Source organism: Echinops telfairi, unplaced genomic scaffold, assembly GCF_000313985.2.
Source record: "Echinops telfairi isolate 266 unplaced genomic scaffold, ASM31398v2 ScPeMD7_31;HRSCAF=116, whole genome shotgun sequence".
NCBI lineage: Eukaryota > Metazoa > Chordata > Mammalia > Afrosoricida > Tenrecidae > Echinops > Echinops telfairi.
The window spans coordinates 49,185,143-49,190,876 of record NW_022103928.1 but is presented as its reverse complement, the minus strand read 5'-3'; the positions used below and the strand labels follow the sequence as shown (position 1 = coordinate 49,190,876).

At 36.9% G+C, this 5,734-nt stretch overlaps 1 non-coding gene across 1 annotated transcript; it reads left to right on the top strand.

The window, feature by feature from the left end:
• The first annotated feature begins 3,060 nt into the window (after window positions 1-3,060).
• On the top strand, window positions 3,061-3,224 carry LOC115869585. The gene has a single exon (XR_004046256.1). It is a non-coding gene; the product is annotated as a U1 spliceosomal RNA (small nuclear RNA).
• The last annotated feature ends 2,510 nt before the right edge of the window (window positions 3,225-5,734 follow it).

Below are 5,734 nucleotides of genomic sequence, written 5' to 3'. Positions count from 1 at the left end.
GTGACAGGGGAAGTACATGGTTCTCATATAAAAAAGGCATATCAACAAAAATCAAGGTTCAGTGTAAATAGCATCCAAGCTGATGATACCGTTTCCCCAAAAATAAGATAGTGTCTTATATTAATTTTTACTCCCAAAGATGTGCTAGGTCTTATTTTTAGGGGATGTCTTATTTTTCCATGAAGAAGAATATGGTACACATTTATTGTTGAACAACAAAAAAGGAAATTTACTATCTGTATACAGTACGGTAGTAGTTGGCATCACAAACCAGCATTACCAGACAAACTGAATCCTACAGTATCAATAATTTCTTGTTACTACCATTATTTCCATGTACAACAATCTATGGCACATTTACTCATAATCTGTGGTACATTTACTCATAATCTATGGTACATTTACTCATAATCTCTGGTACACTTACTCATAATCTATGGTACACTTACTCATAATCTATGGTACATTTACTCATAATCTGTGGTACATTTACTCATAATCTATGGTACACTTACTCATAATCTGTGGTACATTTACTCATAATCTATGGTACATTTACTCATAATCTATGGTACATTTACTCATAATCTATGGTACATTTACTCATAATCTGTGGTACATTTACTCGCACTTCCTGTCTGCTCCGCTGCACTGCGGCCAACAGTGAGCTGCACAGAGGCACCCGCTGCTAAGGTCCAGAGTCCAGAGTTATGGTAGTTTCAGAGGGACTTATTATCAGGGAGGCCTTATATTCGGGGAGGTCTTATTTTCAGGTGATGCCTTATATTTCAGTGAGAGGCAAAACTATAAGTAGGTCTTATTTTCAGGGGATGTCTTACTTTTGGGGAAACACGGTACATACAGGTGTGGAGAAATTAGCTAAATGCAGAATGCGCTAAGTAGCCTTTTGTAGTTGTTGATTCATTTCCGACATGTAGTGACACCGCATACAGCAGAACAAATGGTGGCCCTTCTGCACCATCATTACAATCATTGATCTGATGGAGCCCACTGGTATAGCCCCTAGGTACTTTGTAATGTTATTTGAATGACAGGGCTCATTTCCTAGCACGATGCTGGGCTTGTATGATCCATTAGGTCTTTACAGGATAATTTTCTGAAGTAGATAACTGGCCTTTTTCCCAGTTTATCTTACTCTGGACTCTTTAATGAAACATGTCCATCATGGTGACCTGCTAGTGTTTGAAATCCCAATGGCATAACTCCCTGATTAAACATGTACTGAGCGGAAGGTGCAGCTCTCCTACCATAAATAAATGCACCTTCTGTTGTCAAGTTAGTATCTAACTGTGGTGCTTTTCTTGGTGGGTGTGCTGGTTGAAATAGCCACAAACATAGTGCTGAAGTTCACGGACGAGTGTTCCTAAGCACAGGAAAGCTAAATGCAGTTCATTGTACCCGCAGAACTCCTTCATGTGCCTGACAGGGAAATGTAGGTGATACATCAGCTTCCTACAGGTATGAGTTGGCCATTAGTTCAATGTCAATGAACCAACCAAATGTATTAAGATGTTCTTACATAGAAACACACATACAACATGATTATTCATTGATCAGTTAATGAAAATGTCATGACAAGAGACTTGCAGAAATTTAAATCCTCTGTTTCCCCAAGAAGCAGTGTGCAGGCTCATAAGCGTTCGTTATAACCCAAGGTTCACTGGGACTTTACAGAACATAATTACCACAAATAATGAGAATCAACTACATTTTATTATTTATATGTTTTCTGTACTCATGATCTTGACTTTGTTAACAAAGGCAAAAAAGTATATATGTTGGGAAGACAATATTTTTCATCACGCATTACCCTTTTTGTTTATACATCGAGTGATCCTTTCCCAAATAGGTCCCATTTAGCTCTGCAAAGAGATGACACAGCCAAGTTTATAATGAGAAGTGATGAGTGCGTATAAGTGAAGTGAAGGAAAACCTGCTATGTTGACAACCCAAAGTCCAATAATTCTCCCTAAATAAAATGTTTTCTCTGTCTCAAGTAGTACTTCTGGCAGAGTAGACTCATTCTCCTGCAAAGAGTCAGATCCAGACTAAGGGAGCAGGGCAGCTCAGCCAACCTCACAACTTGGCTTAGGTGTTGCTCTAATCCTTGCTATTTGCAGCCAGCAGGAAGCTGAGGAAGAATTAAGTCATGGTCAAGGAAGCAAGTGAGGTACAAGTTGAATACACCAGGCATATGCATATTCACCTAATGAGCACTGTATCACATGAATACAGGAGACTGAAATCATAGTATAACTGTACAGCTATAGTCCAAAAGAAAGGACAAGATTAAAAAAAGAAAAAGATAGAATAAGCATAATAGGATAAATTCTAGTAAGCATATCCTATTGATGCCCCCAAACCTATTTGCTTACTTTTGTCAATCTATTATAAACCTTTTCTTTTACATATCTACCATGAGTAAACATATAAGAAATATTATGAACAGTGTTACTCCTGACACTGGCTAAAATGGCTATAATATGCAATTTATACATCTCAGAAAGCATAGAAGATTACTCCATTGTCTGTAACATCTCTACCAAAACACCTGTAAGAAAATGGTTTCACTTTTTGAGCTAAAATTAAAGAGGCAAGAGGATAGAGCCACTTATAAATGGTGCATTCAACTATGAGACACTTTATCAGCAAGGAAACCTAAGACCAGCAATAGTAATTAATTGCTGAAAGAAACAAAGCATATCGAATTAAATTTTAACTGTAGGACATTCAAAATATCACAAAGGCAAGAAACAGGAAGCAGACATAATATTGACATAATGGAATGGGTACATTTGATTGAGCCAATGTGTAATTTTATTATATATTGGAAACCAACTCATTGTGTTTGTGATGTCAAATGATTTGTACTCCATTTGTTTATTTATGTCTATTATTTTCTCATTCATAAAACTACTTATTGAACACTCTACTTAGAGTACTCTCCTTAATACTGGTGAGATAAAAGGTAGTCAAAGAAGGCACATTTCTGTACAAAAGAGAGTTTAGATTCTTGTACATGGAAAAATCAAGGTATGAATACTTACCTGGCAGGGGAGATACCATGATCACGAAGGCGGTTTTCCCAGGGCAAGGCTTATCCATTGCACTCCGGATCTGCTGACCGCTGCGATTTCCCCAAATGTGGGAAACTCGACTGCATGATTTGTGGTAGTGGGGGACTGCGTTCGCGCTCTCCCCTAAATAAAAAAAAGAAAAAGAAAACTCAAGATATGATCATTTGAAAACAGTGGTCCTTAATTGGGGTCCCTGATTAAGCGCATCACCCTCAGACAAGTTTCGCATTTGAAATGCGGATTTTCAGGTAGCACTACAAATAAGCTAAATCCAACGTCTTACATTAGGGACCAAGGCTCTGTACTTATATAAACCTTTCAGAGGCTACCAAGGAATGCCAGATTGGAGAATCGTTGTGTTAACACAATCACTACTGGGTAGAAAAGACACATGGTTCTACGATGACAATTGGCTAAGTCCTCTGGACTGGATGGAGTAGGGTTAGCATCTTTTTAAAGCGACTATTATTTGTGCTCATATTTGATGAATGATAACAAGATACCACAAATCTTTGAGGGTGAACATGTAGCAAATTAGGGAGAATAGATATACAAAAGCCTTTGGCAGAGGATAAAAGGTAACACTGAAGAACCCAGGAAAGAAAGAAAGAGTAGAAGAAGGCATCTAGGTTTGGACCCATCAGAACTTAAATTGGGAACACCCCGTTTGCAGGAAGCTATGGGGAAGCTCCTAGAACATCCTGGCTAGGCGTATGGCTGCCATTGACAGGTAGACAATTCAAAACCATCAGCTTCTCCTCGGAGAATGGTGGGGCTTTCTTTCCCTCAACAGATACCATCTCAGGGACTCACACGGGCAGTTCTATCCTGTCTGATGGGGTCGCTATGAGTTGGCCCCCACTCCCTGCCTCTGGAAAAACAAAACAAAACACCACATCTTTAAAAGGGGAATCATTTAGTACAAACTTTCACTTTGAAAATGCCTCTTCCGTGGAGTTAGTGTTCAAGGACTATCAGAAAGAAGGTAAAGCTCAGAGTTCTTGCTGTTTTAGTATTTGGCACAGAATTGATGCCAGCGTCCAAAGTTTTTTCTTTCCATGGTGTCGTGTTTGGCCTGTTCCTAGATTATCTGGGACCCTGACTCAGAAAATAGCATTGGATAGACCATCATCAACCCTAGTTTCTTAGATAATTGTATTCTGCTATACTTTTAGCTATTAAGTCATACAAATTTACTGATTTGTCATCCTGGTTTTAAACACGAGTAGAAGTCAGACACACACGTCAATTTGTTTGAGCCTTACTATATACTGAATATTGATGATAAGTGATGAGTCAGAATTGACAGGATGACAGTGAGCTTTGGAATTCACCAAGTCATATTCTTCTTCTGTTTTTTTTTTTTAATTTTCCAAAGACTTTCATGTGTTACCACAAATCTGAAATGCCGGCAAAATTGCTTCTATATTTAATTTAGAGAACTGAGAAAATTGAAACTTATTTAAGATCATATACTTTTATATGAATAAAATAGTAATATATCTGAATAGCTATTATTGTACATAAAAAAACTAATAATAAAAGTAGATGTCAGAATAATAGATCAATAATAATCATATTCAGTAACAAGCAGTGCATTTAGTCTCATCAAAAGGATGAATATTAAGGGAGGCAACTCTTGTTACAAACTGAAAACTGCTTTAAGTACAGTGCTGTCAAAGTGCATGAAGAATACGTGCGATCGGTAGTAACAGAACACCATAGCCTACATAAAACAAAGTAAGCGAGATGTGTGGGAACCGACTTGCCCTTTTCTTCCATGAAAGGGCAGAGTTTGTTGAAAATATAGTTCAATTTCCTCCCTCTGAGCTGTCTTTTAAAAATAACATCACACATATTTTGACACAACTCCACATGACTCAGAGGACCTTCTTAAAATAAGACCAGACTAAGCATTTGTGGAGACTGAATCACCTCTAACCTTCCAAACTTGGTGAATATTACTTATCAGGAAAGATATATACATATATATATATTTTTTTCATTTGTAGGTAGTATGGGAAAGTTCTCATTTTGACAGTTAACTGAACATTTACTCAATTATATTATCCTCGTAAATCTAAACAATTTTTTTTATCTCACCAAGAATGAGAATTTCCATAAAAAGATGCATGTTTCTAGTGTAAATAACACAAATTCCTGAGATCATTACAACTTAAAAATAGACAAAGCAGCTAATGAGAGTATGCGATAATCATGAATATTAGGATCACTTTCAGCCATCTTAAGTTTTCATGATATCTATAGCTTCCAATGTATATGCTCAGAAATAGTTCTTTCTGCAGTAAGGCAGACATTTTTACAACAAATGAAAACTGGTATTAATAACTAAATCTGCAAACCCACTTGTTTGTACATGCGAGTTTTTATTGTGATGAGCATCATGCTTTTGTGACTATTTGATCATGACTAGACATTACAGTTTAAAAACCTGGTGCTTACAAATACACATAGTCACAGCATCATATGAAGACGATGCTACTCGAATTTAGAAGAGCTAGATTTGACTCTAATTTTCTTCTAAATTATACCTCTCATTTCCTTTATTTGGAAAATCAGAATGGATACATAGCATTTTTTCATGAAGGTGAATTGAATAAGCTAATTTACTTAAG